The 21,724-nt window shown below is 43.3% G+C and overlaps 1 protein-coding gene and 1 non-coding gene across 11 annotated transcripts in view; both read right to left on the reverse strand.

The window, feature by feature from the left end:
* The window catches only part of TACC2 (transforming acidic coiled-coil containing protein 2), a 262,416-nt gene that overhangs the window by 230,049 nt on the left and 10,643 nt on the right, over positions 1-21,724 (reverse strand). Inside the window, exon 2 of one of the 10 annotated variants that reach the window (XM_061635778.1) lies at positions 8,259-8,318. The exons of 7 other annotated variants lie outside the window; for them this stretch is intronic. The gene's annotated coding sequence lies outside the window, so the exon portion shown is untranslated. Of the gene's footprint in view, positions 1-2,603; positions 2,682-7,556; positions 7,674-8,258; positions 8,319-21,724 lie in introns of those variants that run through there. 2 more of the 10 variants (XM_061635779.1, XM_061635782.1) reach the window with 2 other exon arrangements.
* LOC133389858 (5S ribosomal RNA) lies at positions 2,071-2,189 on the reverse strand. Its single transcript, XR_009764175.1, has one exon. It is a non-coding gene; the product is annotated as a 5S ribosomal RNA (ribosomal RNA).

Genomic DNA, 21,724 nt, shown 5'->3' on the forward strand with positions numbered 1-21,724 from the left:
TGGGGAGACTGGCTGAGTTGGGAGTGGGAGGGACTCCATTGCAGTGGTTCCACTCCTACTTGGCAGGTCAGCTCCAGAAGGTGGTGCTTGGGGAACATTGCTCAGCACCCTGGATTCTCCAGTATGGGGTTCTGCAGGGGTCAGTTCTGTCCCCCATGCTGTTCAACATCTACATGAAACCGTTGGGTGTGGTCATCCGGAGCTTTGGAGTGCGTTGCCATCAGTATGCTGATGACATGCAGCTCTATTTCTCCTTTTCATCGTCTTCTGGTGAGGCTGTCAATGTGCTGAACCGGTGCCTGGCTGCGACAATGGACTGGATGAGGGCTAATAAACTGAGGCTTAATCCAGACAAGACTGAGATGCTGCTAGTGGGTGGTTCTTCTGACCGGATGTTGCACTCCCCCTGAAGGAGCAGGTTCATAGCTTGGGGGTTCTCCTAGAACCATCTCTGTCACTTGAGGCTCAGGTAGCCTTGGTGGCACAGAGGGCCTTCTACCAAGTTCGGTTGGTGGCCCAGCTACGCCCCTATCTGGACAGGGATAACCTGGCTTCAGTTGTCCATGGTCTGGTAACCTCCAAGTTAGATTACTGCAATGCACTCTATGTGGGGCTGCCTTTGAAGACGGTTCAGAAACTGCAGCTTGTGCAAAATGCAGTGGCCAGATTGGTAACAGGGACCAGACAGTCCAAACATATAAAACCGATTCTGACCCGCTTGCATTGGCTGCCTGTATGTTTCCAAGGTCAATTCAAGGTACTGGTTTTAACCTATAAAGCCTTACACGGCTTGGGACCACAATACCTGATGGAACGCCTCTCCTGATACGAACCCACCCATACACTACTCTCAACATCTAAGGCCCTCCTCCAGGTGCCTACTCCGAGGGAAGCTCGGAGGGTGGCAACAAGGGAGAGGGCCTTCTCAGTGGTGGCCCCCAAATTATGGAATGATCTCTCTGATGAAGTGCGCCTGGCACCATCACTGTTATCTTTTCAGCGCCAGGTCAAGACTTTCCTCTTCTCCTAGGCATTTTAGCATGTGTTTTTTAAATTGTTTTAAATTTTTAAATTGTGTTTTAAATTGTTTTTAAAATATGCGTTTTAAATTTGTATGCTTGTTTTGGATGTTTTTAGTTGCTGTAAACTGCCCAGAGAGCTTTGGCTATGAGGCGGTATACAAATACAATAAATAAATAAATAAATATAGGAAGCCTCATGCCAAATCAGAGCTTTGGAGCTTTAGCTTATTCATTCCCCCTGCAGAGCCAGCCCTAACATGCAGAATAGTTTCAGGCAGCATCATAAGCAGAGATAGATGCTGCCCTGGGCTCCCTTTGGGAGGAAGGGTAGAATATACATTTAATCATAATAAATACATAAAAAATAGATGAGGGCAGGAATGGGTGTCTGAATGGAACAGCAAGACTTTCTAAAGTGTTAGCCCTAGCAGGGAGAGAGAAGCCAACTGCATCTGCTTGAAGCAGCAAAATGTTTTATTTATTTGTTTATTTCTATCCCACCATTCCTCCCAGTAAGAACTCAGGTCAGGTTGGTGCTATTTCCACACACCCCGCCAACCCCGTACACACCACTGCCAACCTCACAGTTCTTGCTGGACTCTGTTGCTGATAACAAATGGCAAGGGTCACCTGAGTTTTACTGGAACTCCTGAGGTTTCTAAGCACTCCATAGGTACATCCACCCATGCATTAAGATATTTACAGGATTCTTACCCGACCACCACCATCATCATCGTAATGATGATAATGATGATGATGACTTAAATGTATTACCCACCCTTCACCAGTGGGTGCCAAAGATGAGGAACCTGTACCCTCCAGATGATGTTGGGCCACAATTCCACAAAGTCCCAGTGCGGGTTACAACAATATAATGAATACAGTAGTAAAATCAGTTAAAACAATTTACATCAGAAGAATTGGGTTGTTGTTATATACCTTCAAGGCAATTAAGACTTATGGTGACCCTATGAATCTTTTTTGGATATATTCATAGGGTTTTCATGGTAAGAGGTATTCAGAGGTGGTTTACCATTGCCTTCCTCTAAGCCTACGGCACCTGGTATTCCCAAGCAGTCTCCCATCCAAGTACTAACCAGGCCTGACCCTGCTTAGCTTCTGAGATCAGATGAGATCAGGAGTGTTCAGGGTAGTATGGCCATAGTAAAATCAGTTAAAACAATTTACATCGGAAGAATTGGGTTAATCCTAAAATAAATATTTCTGCTTTCAAAAGCCAGGGCAAAGATGTGCCAGCCCATACTCAGATCTGTTGGGGAGGCCCTGCTGATAGTTCCATCTTTAACCATCCCATGGTGACTCATATCAGGCCCTTCTTGGTTATGGCTTCCTGGTTGTGAAATTCCCTCCCACTGGAGATACATCTGTATCCACTTGTTGACATATTTTCATAACCTACTAAAGATGTATCTGTTCTGCTTGGCCTTCAGAAGTTAATGTGGTGGTCACATCACGCTGTGTGATGATGTGCTGTGCTGCTCCTAGTTATTTAGGATGGAATTATGGTTGATGGTTTTATGGTTGATGGTTTTGTTCTGTGTTTTATTGTAAACTATTCACCTTCTGGGAACTTTTGTTGAAAGGCATTCTACAAATCATAGAATCATAGTAGAGTTGAAAGGGGCCTATAAGGCCATCGAGTCCAGCCCCCTGTTCAATGCAAGAATTCAACTCAAAGCATACCTGAAATAATAAGGAGTATTACAACTTGTAAATTATTTCTATAGAGGATGGAATCTCTTCTGGAAGATATAAACTCACATCTGCTCATGCTTTGATCTGTAGATTTATTCCCCTTTTGTACATTCACATATTTATATAGCCTGATACCATCTCCACTGTCATGGTACAAACAGAAACATTATATGCAAAGCAATTTCTGCAGCTCTAACCCGCCTGCTACTAAATAGGGAACCTCTCTTGCAACAGATCTGGCTGGGCTTAAAGGGTCAGCAGTGATCCCCTAAGAGATGCCCTTAGATAGTTAAAGGTGTAATCCATAAGAGCATGGATGGGGAACCTGCGCCCTCCAGATTATATTGGACTACAGCTCCCATCATTCCTGTCTGTTGGCCATGCTAGCTGGGACTGAGAGGAACTGGAGTCCAAAAGCACCTGGAGAACCACAGGTTCCCTGTGCCTGCAGTAGGCAGAATTTTGTATGTGATGGCGCCTGAGTTACTGTACCTTCAAGTGCTTTCATGAAGTCAGAGGCAAATGAGAATTAACTTTGCAATGAGGTAATCCCCTCCAGCATTCTCTGCTGGAGCCTCAACACCCCATGTATGATGCTCCTGTGTCAGAAGGAGTTTCCCCAATACTGAAGTAGCAGCACAAATGTTGACAAGAAACATGTGTCCCCAAATTATAAGGCTGCTGCCCCTTTCATCTAGCTTTACATTTATGCATCTAAATTACTTGTTGAAACTTTTATTCCTTATTCCTACAAAGCTAGACCAGATTCTGATTTAAAAACCAATCTTAATCTCTTGAACATCATTCAGTCCTAATTTTAGCAAAAGTACGTCAGCCTTTAATTGACACAAACACTGAATTACCCAGAGATTCAATGAGAACCAAGGCTTTGTGTTAATATGCTTGTGTATGTATACACATATACTTCCTGTTCCATGAAAGGCTTTTTATTTTTTAAAAGTTGACTATGGCTAGAATCATATCCCTATACTTAGTTGGGAGTAAGCACCACTGAACTCAATGTGACGTACTTCTGAGCAGACATGTACAGGATTGTGCTGTAAAACTATTATTCTAACTATGACAGGTAAAACATTAGCATGGTGAAATTCAATACCCATCTGGCATGATTTCTTTTCATCTAATTAGAACGAATCTTTTAATGTCTACTTTGCACCATTCACTATGCTGCAATTTTGAAATATTTAAAATCCACCTTTGCTTTAGGCTGGAACTCAGAAGCTTGCAGCACATTAATCCTATGCATGCTTTCTCATAAATATTTATATTCAGTGGAGCTCACTCCCAAGTAAATGTGGAGAGAATTGCAGCCTTGGGATTGCTACTTCATTTTACTCCCATGTAAAGGCTAGCTATGCGTGACAACAGCAGACTAGCATCTTTAAATATAGGTCTGCCCCAATTCTGTGGGGATTTGGGGCAGTGAGGGAATGCTTGTGCAGGGGGTGGTTCTGAACCTTCTTCCACTCACTGTACCACCTTCACACAACTTCTTATTAAGCATCCTGCCATCCATCCGCCACTCTCCATTTGCAGCTTCTCTATTAATGTGAGGGTCTCCCAGCAACCCTCTCCCCACCCAGCATGGCTCCACTGATGAGTTCTAACCAGGGGTGAAATTCTAACTCAATAAAAAGGTAGGTCCTCACAGAGAATATGAGGCAACCAACACATCACATCACACTGTGTCTACTTGCCACAATGCCATCATTCAGCATTAAGCATCCAGGCCAAGAGGTGAGGTAAACAAACATATGATAAAAAAGTTAGGCATTCTGGAACCTGCAGTAGTCTATTTAATGCGCATGTATGTATAATTTAACTTAAATATTAAAAACCTAAACATTAATTTTCTAAATATGTCATTGTTTTATGTTAACCTAACACAAGAAAAAGGGAAAGGGCCATGGCTCAGTGGTAGAGCATATGTCTTGCATGCAGAAGGTCCCAAGTTCAATCCCCGGCATCTCTGGGTTGAGCTGGGAGAGAATCTTGCCTGACACCCTGGAGAGCCACTGCCAGTCAGTATAGACCACTGTTCTTCAGCCTTGGGTCTCCAGATGTTGTTGGACTACAACTTCCGTCATCTTTGGCCATTGGCTAAGCCGGCTGGGATTGATAGGAATTGTAGTTCGATAACATCTGGGGACCTAAGGTTGAAGAATAGTGGTATAGACAATACTGAGCTTGATGGACCAATGGTCTGACTCAGCATAAGGCAGCTTCTAATTTCCTATGTGAAATGGGAAAGATGATAACTAGGTAGGCTGGGTCCGTCCTCTAAAACAAGTAGGTGGGCTGGACCCTCCCAGTGCTTGCCTGGTTTCAGTACTGGGAATGAACCTAGCTAGGAGTAAACAGACCTCGTCAAAAGACTGCAGGGGAGTGTAAAAGGCAGAAGAAGGTTTAGCTTGTGTGCCCCTTTCACATTTTATAATGGTCCTCTTAACCATCATGGGCTTTCTGTTGGTATATAGTTTGTCCTAAATTGTATCATTTCATTACAGAACTCATGAAATGCAAAACGGGCAGAACTTGGAAAAGTTATTTTTTTGAATTATAACTCCCATCAGCCCAGTCCAGTGGCCATGCTGGCTGGGGCTGATGGGAGTTGTACTTCAAAAAAGTAACTTTTCCAAGCTCTGAAAACAGGGCATATCTGCACGACTAGGTCCATTCATTTATCAGCACAGACCTAATGCTCATTCTTGGATTAAAGAACTATGATTTATTAATCTTATGCTTTATATTTTTGCATGATTAATTCCTATGGTTACAGAGCATGAAATAGGAATGTGCAGATCAGTATTCTGAGCCAAGGCCAGGTGGTCCATTGTGTGCACACAGCCTTCCATGTCCTGATTAGCATCACTGTTCATTTCAATCTTTGCACAGATGGAGTCCCTTCACTGAAATCCAACATGGATCTCTAAATCAGCCCATAGGCTTTCCGCTATCACATTTCACAATGTTGCCCTTTAGAACACAAAAATAGCTCATGGCATATCAACTTGTGGATGTTTCACTCTTTCTTGATGTGTGTAAACACAAAGTCTGCACTCCTAAATGCACTTATAAGAGAGTAAATCCTATTGAATACAGATGGGTTTATTTCAGAATAAATGTGTTAGGACTGTGCCGTAATTCCTAGAACAGGGGTGGGGACCTTATTTCAGTGCGAGGCACACATTCCCTCATAGGCAACTTTCTGGGGGTCACAAGAAGTAGCAGATGGTGTGGTGGAGTAGAGGCACTTCCCAGATTTCCCTGAGTTACTTACTGGGAGGGGGAAGGACAGTGAGGAGGACAGCCGGGTGCAAACACACTAGCAAAAGCATTGGCTTCGCTCTGCTGATTCATTTGCACCATGCTCACCTTGCCCCTCCCAGTAAGCAGCAACGACTCACCTTGCTGCCGTGGTGTCTGCTGGTAGTCACAAGCCAGTAGTGGGATGGGCAAAGGATATGACTCCAGTAGGCTACAATCCAGCCACACAAAAGTCAGAGGTTTAAGGTGCCAGGCAAGCAAGAGGTATTATTACAGTTCAAGGACACATTTGTCATGAGCCCCGCAGAAAGGGCATGGAAAGGTGAGGAGAAGGAGTCAGATTTGACTGTGAAAAGAGCCCGAGTGACATGTCTACAGGCGCGCTAGAGTCTGTGAGTACCTGTGGTGAAGCTGGTGACAGCTCCACCTCTACAGACCCTGTTACCAGCAAGGAAGCCCAACCCAGTCAGGAAGATGCCTCTCCACCTACCTTTTATCCCCTTGCATTGCCCACTCTGCCAACGCCACCCTGCAGCCCCCCTCCTTCTGTTGGGGAGGACCCTGCTAAGGTGATCCAGCCACCCTCACCTCAGACTAGCAGGCTATGGCACCGGTAAACTCAACAGGCCCTCACTGTCCCTCTGAGGTGGAAAGCTTGTCTGAGCCTGAGCTCCCAACAGTGATACTCAGTCCACACAAGTAGGGTGCCCATCCTTAAGGTTGATAAGGAGGCATGTCTAGTTGCTGCGACATCTTAGTGTAGTGTAGTCATGCCTTGTTAATCCTAGTAGTGATACCGTGTCCTGTGTAACCTGTAAGCTGATTCATGAAGCGCTCTGAACTGAAACTTCATATTAAAACTGCTAAAGAAAAGCACTCCTCCGTGTCTGACTTCAGTGGGTTCCAGCAGGACAACATTCCAGTTAAGCAAAACAGTTGGAGGAAGGTGTGGAGCATAGCCAGTGAGAGGGTGTGCCCTGGGGGGAGTTCCAAGAGCCACACAGGGAGATCTGGAGGGCTACATTTGGCCCCTTATCCTGAGGTTTCCCATCCCTGCCCTAGAAAATGTAGCAGAAACCACTGCTTCATCTGACTCCAGGCTGTAACTTTACCTAGCTATTTAATTCCTCCTCATGCACTCTTCAGGATGAAGCTATCTGGGCTCCTCAGCTCAGATTTCAGTAAGCACTGAAAATATATCTCTCCAAACATGGATACAAGATTTTGCAAAACCCACTAGGATTATGTCTCCCATATGTGTACATTTTGTGATATTTTTATATTGATGTTTTTAAAGAAATAACAAAACCCAGTCCATTAATATTATTTTAGTTTTCCATTATTATTTCTAGGTAACACACTTTTAAAACAGTCTGTTTTTATTTCATTAAAACCATTCAAGCTGAACTTGTTTCAGGAAACAGTGTTCATTTAAAGCTAGTCTGATCAAGAAATTAGAGATCTCTTTGTTGTGTGAAAGATAAACAATTGTATCTAATAGTAAAAGGAACACATTCTTATCGCACTTACATTCCAGGATAATTGTGTTCTGTAGTTGCTCAGGACCCCTTTCGGCACTTCAGCAAACGTCTTTAGCAGCTCACCCTTTTCAGCTACACCTCACAAGTCTCTACCTTACTTGTCTGCCTTCCTTTCCTACAAATCACATGGATTTAGCCTTCATTTAAATGACCCACCTTGAATTAAACATAACCAGTTGAACAAATAACTTTGACTCCACCCCAGGCACAGAGTAGAACCAGTCAGTTACCCACACTCACTCTGTTAAGTAAGAGGGAGAGAAAGATTCCTGAGGATATGGAGTTGAAAACAGACATGCCAGTATATATCACAAAATGGAAAATTTGGTTACCTTCTTGTACTTTCCCATCTAATACAGAGGGCAAGGCCATAGATCACCTGTGGGCTCTGTGTATCACTTAACACACACATTGTGTAGCCACAAACACATTTATTATCATTTTAGGACTCTCAGTTGACATTTTAAAATATTGCAAAAGAAAAAAAATATGGAACTATTTATTTGCATATTATTTAAAATATTTCCACAGCATCCTTCATCAAACATGGATTCAAGGGCAGTTCACAATATAACAACAATTACAAATACTTCCATCATAAAACACTGAATTAAGAGCAGCAAATAAAAGTTTATGGATATATTTGGGGGAAAATACACCCCATGGATATTTATTTATTTATTTTATTTACCTGATTTATACACTGTCCTTCATTACTTAGTAATCACATGGCAGGTTTCCAACATAACATCTGAAAAACAACATATAAATCAAACAAACCATACAATTCCAATAAGATAAAATCCAACATAGTGCTATTAATAGACAGCTGCAGGTCAAGCAAAACTAATAGTACCAGTTAGGACCAGAAAATATTACATTCCTCCAAAGGACTGAGGGACCAAGGGTTGGAATTGTTTTAAAGGTGTGTACCCAACCATATCTCCAGGAGTAATGAGCTTCGCAGCCAGGGTGCCACAACAAAGACCCACATAACGAATCTTACCCACCAGAGGGACAGTGAGCAGGGGATCCCTTGTTGATCTCAGGCCTGGTCTGGTCTGTGGAGGGGGAAACACTTTGACGATACCTGGGTTCAAGCTCATTCAGGACTTTATCAGTCAAAGCTAATACGTTAAATTGGGCCCAATAATATTTGACAGCCTGTGCAGATCCCACAGAATGGGTGTTACATGACTTTGTGCCAAAGTACCAGTCAATACTGTTGCACCTCCATCTTGTCGGGATTCAGCTTCCGTTTATTGGCCCTCATGCATCCCATTACTGCCTTCAGGCACCAGTTCAGCACTGCAACAGCTGCATCTGGTAGGCAAGGCACAGAGAGGTGGAGCTGGGTATCCACATGCAGTATTGATGACACCAAGCCTCAAATGCCCTGATGACTGCATCAAACAACTTCATATGCATGTTAAATAGCACTGGGGACAGAACAGAACCCTGTGGGAGCACAGCTTCCAAGGAGCCAAGCAGAGGTCTCCCAATGCCACTTTCTGGAAATGACCATGCAGGTAGGAATGAACTACTATATCATTGTGCCTGTAGCTCCCAGAACCACTCCAAGAGGATACCGTGGTTGTTAGTATTAAAAGCTGCTGAGTGATCTAGGAGAATCAACAGGGTCATACTCCCCCTGTCTCTCTCCTGATGCAGGTCATCAATCAGAGCAACCAGAGCCATTTCAGTACCACAACCAGACCTGAAGCCACATTGAAATTAGTTGAGATAATCTGTTTCTTCCAGGCACCCCTGAAGTTGTATGGCCACAAATCTCTTAAGGACTTTACCTTAGTGTCTGGTAGCTACACAGGCTTCAACGTCCAGGGAAGGCCAGCACAACCCCCTCCCACAGTGAAGAATTTACTATTCCCTGAACCTACACAGTCAACTTCTTTTAGCTAGATTTTAAAAGTCTAGATGGGCAAGGATCAAGAGAGCAAACAGTAAACCACACTCCCTCAAGTGACTTGTCCACATCCTCAGGCAGCAAAAACTAAAACTGATGCCAATCAATGCGACCAAATTGGGAGACTATCTCAATAGCAGCATCTAGGTCAGAGTGAAGATGACTGACTTTGTCACAGTACGCTTCAGAGTGTTCTGATAGTCCTAGTTAATACAGTCACAGTAGATACCTGCAGACAGCCATTTTACATGCACCTTATCTCCACAAAAATTTACAGCTGATTCACATGTGCATACACATCACTTTACCACACATTACTCACTTGTACAACTCTTGCAACTGATCATGTGAATGTACCTTCAATGAAAAGCAATGTTTTACACGAATCAAGTTATATGATCTGTAGTAGCTATCTGAGACATACAAGTCACTGTTTGATGATGCAGTCATCAAATGATGACCATGCATATACAAATGGTTAGATGCATGTAAGCTTCATTGTTTGAGATGCATCTTTGGCCTTATCAGTGAAACATACGTGCTGATGGTGCATTATCTCACAATCACATTCATTAAAATGAGCCACAAAGGAAGTCATAGTTACATGATGATGCACTGCAAAAAATAAACATTGGCAACAGCCATCACTTTTGTTATATCCACAATGTTCCTGATTTGGTACTGGCACCAATAGGCAGCATTTGGCATAGCCCTGGAGAAGTCAACCCTCCTTTCATTACACCAAAACACCTACAATAAAAAACTCATATCCCACACATCTGAATCTTGCTTATTAACACATGTGGGGGTGAGGGACGGACAACAGAACTAGGAAGAGATGCTGAAGCTGCCTCAGATCCTGCTACATCAGGGGATTTACATATATACACGATTTCTGAATTGCAGCCTGATAGTTATAGGTGAAAGTGTGCTACCCTCCAGCAAGTGTGGTTGAAGGACAAGTCCCAGGGGAAGGAAGTAGACTTGGGGCTGGGACCATACAGTTGTCAAGCAATTGCAAAGTCAAGGTCCACCATATGAAGCACTGGTAGTAAAAATAAATGGCAACCCAATTGCTGCTTCAAATGGGCAGGTGCATAAGATCATGAATGAATGAACAGATTTGTGTGTTTTAATGAATCCAGTGTTCCCCTTTGGCCTGTTTGTTTTCCCTGTTATCTTCAGAGAGTACTTACTGTCAAATGCCAGCATTACCATCTGTGTTGGGAATAATTTTGCAGTGATTCACATTTGATAGGTGGAGTCCCACAGACAGAAACTCTTTGAAATGGGGTGATGCAAGAAGCATGGCACCTGTTTATGCTATGAGTTAATAGCTATTCTTAACACTTAATGTCAGCTCCCATAACAACAAGATAATGCTTGACAAAACCTGCTTGCACAAAACTACCCTCCAAGCATACTTCAAGATCTAGGGCTTAACAAGAGTCTGCACAGTGCTGTGGCAGTGTTAGCACAACACAGAGATGTTCAGCTTGTTTCTATACAAATTTAGACACACCCAAGCCCATTGACATCATCAGTTTTAGGAGTTGCACAAAATTCTTATATAGAATTGTTGTCTTAATAGGAGTCAGGCTAAAGGAGCATTACCTTGTTTGCTCTAGTATTCTGGCCAAAGTTGTATGTACAAAGCAAACATATTTAATTTGTTTATTACTACATTTATATCCCACCTTTCCTCCAAGGAGCTCAATGTGGCGCATATGGTTCTCCTCCCTCTCCGTTTTATCCTCACAACAACCCTGTGAGGTAGGTTAGGCTGAGAGACTGTGACTGGCCCAAAGTCACCCAGCAAACATCATGGCTAAGCAGGGATTTGAACCCTGGTCTCCCAGGTCCTAGTCCAACACTCTAACCATTACACCACACTGACTCTATTACTACTGCTGCTGTTGCTACTACTACTACACTACGGCCAAGGCTTCCCCAGCAAAAGTAGTACAACACCTAGAAACAAAACAGCAAGTTTCATAGGAAGAGCAGCAATCATCCTGGATGGGGTATTTTAGCTACCGTCTATCAGGGTTTCCAGAGGAGTGGACATACCGAGAAAAAATAATGAAGAGTCTTGTGGCACCTTACAGAATAACACATTTATTATTGCAGAAACCACTGTGGACCAGAGTCCACTTCATCAGATGTATGATGCAAGTGCAGGTGTTGTATATACATGGGTTTTGTTTGTTTTTACAAAAAAATCCCCTTATGGGGCACGATTACAAAACCTAAAAAGTATTGCTTCAACTAAGGGAAGTTGACTCTGCTTGACCTCTTGGTGGCTTTTGATATGGTGGCCAAGGCATCCTCCTGGAGCGACTCTGTTGTTGGGGCACTGTGTTTCAGCAGTTCCATTCCTAACTACAGGGTCATTAACAGAGAGTAGCAGTGGGAGACTCTTTTTGTGCTTTGAAGTCCCACAGGGTTTTATCTTGTGTCCCATGCCATTTAATATCTATATGAAACAGCTGGGAGGAGTCATCCAGGGATTTGCTGTGTGATGTCACTATGCTGAGATAGCACTCAGCTCTATCCTTCCATTGCCTATGCGCTATCAGGCTTGATTTAAGATGTTGGTCATGATCTATAAGACCCTAAATGGCCCAGAGATCTGCAGCCAATTCAGTCCTTAACTTGGGGGTGAGGGGTGGGGGCACCGCTTATGGTCTCCACTACATTGCAGAGTGTGGGAATATGTGGCACTGCCTTCTCCAAGGTGGTGCCCTGACTTTGGAACACTCTTCCTCTGGAGCTGCACTTGGCTTCTTCACTGTTTATATATCAGCTGCAGGCATTTTTGTTTACCCAGGCTTTTACAGATTGAGATTACTTGTCTTTATGCCCAACAGCTGCAAATGATCACTGTTTGTTAATAGTTATATTTTATAAATATTTGTGGTTATTTGTATGTGTTTTATTTATCGGATACTTTTTTCTGCTCTATTTTCATTGCACATCGCACTGGAGGAAGGGCAATTTGGAAATGCACTGTGGAATGCCTTTCCCTCTGCCATACATGAAGCATCATCCAGTTGCTTTAAACAAGACATATCTTTTTGCCCAGGCTTATCCTGACCCATAAGACTGGACCCTGTTTTTATTGAATTCCTGATTTTAAAATACTTTTTTAAATTGTTATGTTGCACTCTTTTTATTACACTGTTTAATTGTTTCTGAGAGCTAGTGTGGTGTAGTGGTTAGAGTGTTGGACTACGACCTGGGAGACCAGGGTTCAAATCCCCACACAGCCATGGAGCTCACTTGGTGACCTTGTGCCAGTCACTGCCTCTCAGCCTCAGAGGAAGGCAATGGTAAACCTCCTCTGAATACCACTTACCATGAAAACTCTATTCATAAGGTCACCATAAGTCAGAATCAACTTGAAGGCAGTCCATTTCCATTGTCAAATGTTCTTCCAACTCTGGTAACTGCTTATCCATTAGTGGATTACACATGGCTGAAGGCTCCATCTAAATAAGCCATCCATATAGGTTTAGTCTGTGTATGCAGTCATACACACCATACATTTAAAGCACGACTTTCCCCAAAGAACCCAGGGAACAGTAGTTTACCCTTCACATAGCTACAGTTCCTAGCACCTTTAACAAACTACAGTTCCCAGGATTATTTGGAGGAAGTCATGTGCTTTAAATGTATGGTGTGTACACAGTCCAAGTCTACGTGTGTAGGAGAATTGGGTGGTAGATTTTTGGACTGTAGCACTTCAAACTGCAAGTAGGCATTTTTTAATGTTCCTCATGTGGTTTTTTTTTTAGAAAAACACTCCTTGCAGTTAACCCCCTCTCCCCATCATCCTAGCATATAAAGGAGAAAGTTTAGCCCTGTCCTTTGGTGCTTGTTTTCTACTCGTATTTACATTGGGAATATTCAGAAACATGATTCCCTTTCCCACCTGCAGTCTGAAGTGGTTCAGTTCACTCTACTATCATAGGATACTGTCTCAGGACTCTGCCAATTCATATGCTAATATTAGCATGTGTTTTTAAATTGGTTTTAATTTTTTTAATTGTGTTTTTAAATTGTTTTTTGTGTTTTAAAATTTGTATATTTGTTTTTATTGTTTTAACTGCTGTAAACTGCCCAGAGAGCTTTGGCGGTATATAAATTTAATTAATTAATTAATTAATTAATAATATCCACCTCATTCTGATGTTCATGTAGACCATGTGTAGCATATGGGTCTATAAGGCCTCCTTTTTTAGTCTTCCACTTGCTGGAAACAACATAGGATCCTAGTTTCTTGGCTCCAAATTCTTGTTTCTAGTCTGCCTTGCTGTATTGCCTGAACTTCCAGCAACACTGAACCTTGGACTGACTGTCTCTTGGTCACATTTGGACCTTAAATAATTCTATACATTTGATCTTGGTTTGTTTGGACTGTCTTGCATCTGCAACCTTGTCCACAATGGTAAGTACTTTGGTGAAGGCGTATATCTTCTCTAACTGGAATTCTTGACCCTGAGGGAATCCCATGGAGCATGACAAGGTCTTTCCAGTAGAATCCGCAGGGCTTTTTACTGGTTTCTTGGACCGAGTCTACCATTAGGGGTGCAGGTTCTATGTGAGCGGCCTACATGATTGCCCCACATGGGAGCTGCTGTAAGAAAAAGTGGTTCCCATGAAGCTCAGATAATCTGTAAAGGACACTGCAATTTTTGCAAGTTCCATGGGAAAGACCCACGTGATTGGCCCCACCATGTGGTCGAGTCATTCAGATGTTTTCCCAGCTCAATGAGAACTGCTCTTGGACAAGAAGTTCCTAAGTGGAAGACAGAGTACTTAAAAGACATCTTAAGCAGAGGCAATGATAGTTGTTGGAGGGGCTGCTCTTTTGAGTCTAAATAAGTCGTTGATGGCTTATGCCCAAGAATCTGTGTTCCAAAGAGCAGCAGGGCCACCTCTACCATTTGACAGAGTGAAGCAGCTGACGCAGGAAGCAGATGCTGAGGGGCAGGTGGGAAGGTATTGGAGAATCAAGTTGTGTGTACCATTCATCTTGTTGTGCGCTCCCTAAACTTGCCTGCTGCTTTTGGGTGCAGAGAAGGACAGTGCCATTGCTGACATAAGATTTAACAGCGCTAGTCTGGTTGCCTTCTGTATGTAGAATGAAAGGAGTGCCACCTCACCCTTCCCGAGGCAGCAAAATGTCTTGGCCTAGCCCTGAGCAGCAGTTATATTGGTGCACTTTTGCAGCTGTTACAGTAGCTATGGGGAATCTGTGTCCCTCTCCAAATGTTGTTGGACCCCAGCTCCCATGGCCAACGGTCGAGGATGATGTGAGTTGGAGTCCAGGCTTTTCAAAAGGAAAAAAAGGTGGCACTCATTAGGTACCATTTTTACTTCATTGTGGTATAACTCCTGTAAGCCTAGGCAGGCACAGACTCCCCCTAGAAGGAACAGGAAGTAACTTAATGGACAATGTGTCTCAACTGCTTTATGACGTAGTGATTAAGGCCAACTGCTAAACCATATTATCATGCTTTCTAATTGGATCATGAGGTAGTTAAGGATGAGAACTCCAGCAGGTCCTTCTGCTTGGTTGTTGAGAAGGGAATGAATGAAGCCAGCTTCTGTTGCCCCAGATGGCACAATCCCTCAGTGCTTCAGACAAACACCAAACCTAATCTGCTTCTAATGACACAGCTAAAGTTGTGCAACATATTTTCTTTGCCAGTCTGACTCTGGCACTATTTATACCCTGTTATTATTTTCCAATAATAAAAACAAACTCCTAGCAGCATGAGGCTATCTGTTTTCAGGCACCAGGGACACATATTTAAAAGTGTTTGGTGTTTCCCTAGTGAGACATCAGTACACTTGTAAACACTTTTGGGAACTTGGAGACCATAGGACCAATATGTACTTATGCATTTTGCTGGGGTGGGCGGGGAGGGGGAGGACATTCATATCCTGCAAATCTTATCAGCCACAAGGTTCTAGGTTTTGTAAGCAGGAGCTGTGAGTGAAGAGTAATATATCAAAGATCTAGGACACTCTCCTTGGAAAACCTGTTTAGTAGAATTTGTTATGTAATTAATCACACATCAGCCAAACTTCCTAAGTAGTGGGAGTGTTGGGTTAGGTCCCCATGCTCATCTCTCAATTTTCACCAGATAGTCTCTAGAAAACCTGACTGGCCTGACTGACCTGTCTGCCTTTCTTTCTTGTTTATATCCTGGAGAGCTGGACCATCGCCAGTACCTTGTACCTTTGGGCAGCTACTATAGGCCTAGCACACTCCCCACCAGCAATGACTCTAGCTTAGGGACAGGGAAGAGATGTGATTTTGTTTGCATTGTTAGGAGAAACTTTGTACTGGAGATACAGACTGAAGTTTAATCCCCACAAACACTTATAGACTGTGAACACACTACTATACATTTAAAGCACATGGCTTTCCCCAAAGAAACTTGTAGTTTAACCCTCACAGAGTTATAGTTTCCAACACCCTTAACAAACTACGGTTCCCAAGATTCCTTGGGGGACGCCATGTGCTTTTGATCTCCATGGGTACATGGAGCTCTTTCAACTTAAACAGCTAGCAATGAGATGCCCCTTTGCAAATACAGGATACCTCACTGGTCACATCCATAATATCCAGGGATATGTACAATGGTATTGTGTGTTTCCAATCAGCTTTCTGTGACTGGGGCTATCATCCTGGATTGTTCTGAGGCAATGCCCGGTTGGAGCCTTGGACTTGACAATAGAATGGCAATAGCCCAGCAATGTGTTTCCATGGGGACTAATGTTCCTTAAGTTATCTGAACAGCTAGGAAATAGCTGAAAGAGGACAGAAGGCAGTTCTTCCTTCTGAAGGATATTATAAATTAGTTAGTTGTCTGTTAAGAGAGACTGGGGCTGTGAATACACTAGTTGCCTACAGCAAAGTGATTCAGTTAGCAGCACCTGAAGGGGGAATGGGTTGATCTGCAGATCAGTTGCAAAAATCTCTTTGAAGCTGAATATATACCAAAAAATGCACTCAAGCTGATCCTATCGGGTTTTACAGTAAAAAGGGGAGGGGGTTGACTTGCATTGTGTGTCCCCATTTTCAGAAGAGAGAGGTGGAGATGCACTGGAACTGGTAGAACAGTGAGTGTGTTTCTACCCTACGAAGGACACTGCGATGGAAAGCTGGGTTTAGGCTGTGTAAACTAACAGCATTAGGGGTGTTGTCAGCCTGATGTGGATGAACTGGACTTTATCTGCTGTGGAGTGTTTTTAAGTTGTGCCTCCTCCTGTGCTCAACCTGTCCCTTTGTAAATCAATTCAACTATTCAGCTAAAAAGGACATAATCCCTCTGGTGACTTGCTTTCAAAGGAAAACTGAAACCAAATAACCCCTAGAACTTCTCACTGCACTGAGATGTGGGCTGAGTGTAACTGTATATTATGTTGCAATCCTGTGCTCTCACATCCCTATTGGGTTTGCTGCTTTTCGATCTGAAGGAGATTCCCCTGTTCTCCCTCCTGTTTTCCTCACCTGTTCCCCCCCCCATCAGCTGCTCATCTATGACCTGAAATGATATGGGGGGGGGAGGAGGCTATCTAAGCAGTGCCAAACTTTGGAGTGTTTGTAAGTAGGAAGACAGGCAGGTGGGGGCTGGCTGTGGATAGACTGAGATTGGTAGAGCACCACTGTCCCAATCACCCTAATGCAGGAACACATTTATAAGGTACTGGCTGTGTACTGCCTCAATTTCAGATTGGTATACCTCTGAATACCAGCTGCTGGGGAACAAGGGCAGAAGGGGAGTGTTGCACTCATGCCCATCTTATGGGTTTCCCATAGGTATCAGGTTAGCCACTGTGAGAACAGGCTGCCTGGCTAGCTGTGCTTTTCCAACAACACTCTTCTAAAGTTCTTATGTTGTACATTTTTATGTTTTGGCAGGAGTTGTTATGACTCCTGCCTGCAAGTTATTGTCTAGAATGTCCAGGACAGTTTCCTCCCAATAGCATACACTCTTCTGGAGAGGGACTGGTGTTTGGGAATACAGAAACCCTATCCTCAGACCTCATTAATTCGATCTGGAGAGGAGCCAAAGGTTGGCCAGACTCACCGGCTCTGATCCTAAAAATATCCACACACATAGAACCCCAATTTGCAAATAAGACTCTGAGTCTGTAACTGTTTGCAGTTCCAGGCCAATCTGTGCATAATCCTGGAGGAAGGGTAGGGGTTTCAGTATTGAGGAGTTACTCACATAAAAGATTTGAGTTGGTTTTAATACTAAAGAAAAACAACTCAAAGTTTCTTGAACCTGCCCTTTTTTTTGGTAACAGATATACTCACACCGTGTACCCCTAAAAGCCACATGCAGCCCAAGCTGACCCCACCTGTATGAATGGCAGAAAGAAATTGTTAGCTGGGCCAGAATCGGGTTATGGTGCACTGTACATAGAAGCTAAAGCCCAACACCTGTGCAGACTCTCTTGTACTTGAGTTAATATTTTACATAGTTGCTTTTCAACGATTTTGGCCCCTCCATACAGTTGTTTTTTCTTTTTCCTTTTTGCAGGTGTATTCTGCAACATGTCATTGATGCAATAATACTGCATTAGTGGTAAATTTATACTAGACCACCACATATCATTTCATTTATCAGTTGTTCTGTGATGCTTCCCCAATGTCCCTGCATTATTGCCATCTGGAGGGACACTCTTGCACTATAGCACAACAAAAGCAGGACGATCCACTCACCCCCAGAATATTTGTGGTACAAAAAGCTATGAGATTTCAGGAGAAAGTTGTGGGACATGTACTGATAAAGCAGGATTATTGCCCCCAAATTTTTGCCAGTGCAAACAGCTTTGGAAGTGGGATTGCATATAACTTGCCCCAATACGATGAGCACAAATCATCATTAACGTGCAATCAAGAAGACACCTGGAGGGGCCCCTACATTGCTGCTAAAGTGATACACACAAAGAAAGCTCAGCATGCACATGACTAGGGAGAAATTAACTGCATGAAGGTGTAGTCTACATTTCTGTAGATCACATAAAAGTAATGGGACAGGCCTTCTTTATGTTTTCCTGTCTAGAGATGCTAAGGTAACAACTGTGTGGCAGTTTTGAAGGAGATTTTCCAGTGCACATTCAAATCTCCACAGACTACATGCGCCTGGCATGATGCTATCCCATTTGCCCCCTCCTATCAGCATTGCAAACAACTGATTGTAGAACCAAGATGGTAAAGTCTGGTACACTATGGTGCCTTGGCTATCTGGAAAGGTCCTCTTTCTCCCTGTTCCAAACTTCAGTGCCCCCATGTGCAGTACACAATATGTGCCACCAGAATCTAGATGACAGCTCATGTGTTAACAATGTAAATCAGGAGATACTAGGCATAAAAATTGGTACAACTTTGTATTGCTTTATGCTTTTCTCAAAAGGATTTGCTTTATGCTTTTCTCAAAATGGATTTTGAAATGGTTGATTTATATTTACATCAACAGAAATGTTAAACATTGTTGTGGTATGAATGCCATTTGTGAACTACTGCATGTAATAAGAATATTGGAAACGAAGTTTAGCAAATTTTGAAGCCCATCAGAATACAATATAAAGTATCCTTGACATTGGAGATAGTTTCATTATTATATTTCCCTTTAATTCTTGTCATTTTCAAATAACTCAAGCTTCTGACAAAAACAAACGTTGACCACGGGTTTGATAAATTGCAGCTTAATGGTGGATTTTGGCTCAGCACAACTGTGTCATACTCCAGATGTGTGGGTAACTGTAGCTGGTCTCATAAAGAAAGTGGTGAAATGTAGTCATCAACCCTGGAGTTTGGAAACAGCCTTAGACTCGGAAACAGTGAGCAATAAACCAGTTCTGATGTTTCACAGACAGCTTTTTCCAATACATGTTCCCTTTTCTATAATATTTGCCTTGCATAATAAGATAACTCAAACCATCTGCATGAACTACTTCACTTCCATTGATTTGTAACTATCCTTGGTTATTCTCCAATGAGCACTTCATGCTACAAAAATGGTTGTGGTGCAGTTCTCCCTTCATCTCCATGTTGCAATGAAGACTGAGTATACACAAGCATGCTCACCACTTGGCTGCTGCGATGGCAAGTACATGTATACCAAGAACTGAGTTCAGATGAGATATCATCTCAAATAAAATACATTCCAATACAATACATACAATAAATACATACAAGCAACTTTGCAGGGGCGTCACTACCGGGGTGCGGAGGGTGCGGCCTGCACCCGGGTGTCACCATGAGGGGGGTGACACCCAGAGCCACCCTGCCCCACGCTGTTGCCCGGCAAGGCTGCTCCAACTCCTCCTCGGGGGTGGGCGGGCGGGCGAGACCAGGAGCAGCGTTGGCCGGGCAAGGGAGGCGCGCTGGCGTTCCCAGGCCTTCTCCGGCTGGGTGCCCCTCCTGCGCGCGCCCTCCCAGGGGCATGGATGGGATGGCTGGCCTCGAGTGCACGCGCGCATGCACGTGCACACACGCAAGCCCAGCCACCTCGTCCATTACCCTGGGAGGGCGTGCACCGGAGGTCCGCACCCCCCACACTCCTGCTAGTGACGCCGCTGCAACTTTGAGTTTCTGAAAGCTGCAAAACTGAATTATGAAAGGAACACAGGAAGCTGCCTTATACCAAGTCAGACCATTGGTCCATTGTCTACACTGACTGGCAATGGTTCTCCAGATTCCAGAGAGGGGACATTCCCAGTCCTACCTGAAGATGCTGAGGATTTAACTTGAGACATTCTGCACGTGGAGCAGACTCACTCACACTGAGCTACGGCTCTTTCCATAGATTGCATAAAATGGCCACGGTTGCAATCCAATACATACTTACCTGGGATTAAGTCCCATTGAACCCAATTGGGCTTTCTTCTGAGTAGACACGTATTGGATTGCAGTTTAAGAGTGAAAGTGCTTAACTGAGATAGTTCATATTTATTTCTGTAAAACTATGTTATATATGCCAGGGGGTGATGTAGTTTAGTGTCAGTGCTTTTTGGACCTCTTGAGCTCTGCTAGTTGCTTTCTGAAGTGGCCTCTAGGTGGAATTTATTCTAGAAATGTTATTATGTAGCAGTGTGGTGTAGTGGTTAAGGTGTTGGACTATGACCTGGGAGACCAGGGTTTGAATCCCCACATAGCCATGAAGCTCACTGGGTGACCTTGGGCCAGTCACTGCCTCTCAGCCTCATGAAAACCCTATTCATAGGGTTACCATAAGTCGGAATTGACTTGAAGGCAGTACATTTACATTTAAAGAAGGGACGGGGAACCTGTGGGCCTGCAGATGTTGCTGGGCTACAATTCCCATCATCCCTGACAATTGGCTATGCTGGCTAGGGCTGATGGGAGCTGGAGTATGCCAACAGTTGAAGGGCCAGAGATTGCCCACCTTGCAATAAAAGCACAGTTATGTTTGAAAGGGCTGGCTTGGTCCTTGCCCATTTTTCTGTCATCCCAATGCAACAATATTTACCATACTGATGGGAAGGGAGTGCTGGGGTGGGGGATGTTAGTGAAAATGGTAGCTATCTCATAGAACCAGGCTTACATCAAAAGCTAAAAGAAGTTTCAGAAAGTGAACGTACTGTAAGGTTACTTGATTTATTCATAGCCTGTTCCCGGGATAAAAGCTGGTGTCACAGAAAATAGTATTTTCCTACCATACTTTGTTGTTATTGTTATATGCCTTCAAGTCGATTACGACTTATGGTGACCCTATGAATCAGTGACCTCCAACAGCAGCTGTCATAAACCACCTGTTCAGATCTTGTAAGTTTAGGCCTGTGGCTTCCTTTATGGAATCAACTCATTTTCCTATCGTACTGCATGGGGTATAATCAAGCACCTTCTTTATGACTTTGCTACCCTCAGCACCATGGAGAAAAGCCAGGAAAGAAATCACAGACGTTATAGACAGACAACATTTATGTGGAGTGGAGATGAAACTTGATAAATAAAATAGGTATTGAATATGATGTAAAACTGCTAAATATAAGGAGTAGCCAACACCATATGACTGCAATTTTCATAAACTCTCTTAAAGTTAAAGACAACAATATGAGAACAATACAGAGAACAATATGAGAAACACAATAATGAGGCATTTGGACAAGCAAGAATGCTCTTTGCAGAGGATTACATAGAGTTGGAAAAAAACACAATTTGGATTACAGAAGCCTGTTGA

Source organism: Rhineura floridana, chromosome 7, assembly GCF_030035675.1.
Source record: "Rhineura floridana isolate rRhiFlo1 chromosome 7, rRhiFlo1.hap2, whole genome shotgun sequence".
Classification (NCBI taxonomy): Eukaryota; Metazoa; Chordata; class Lepidosauria; order Squamata; family Rhineuridae; genus Rhineura; species Rhineura floridana.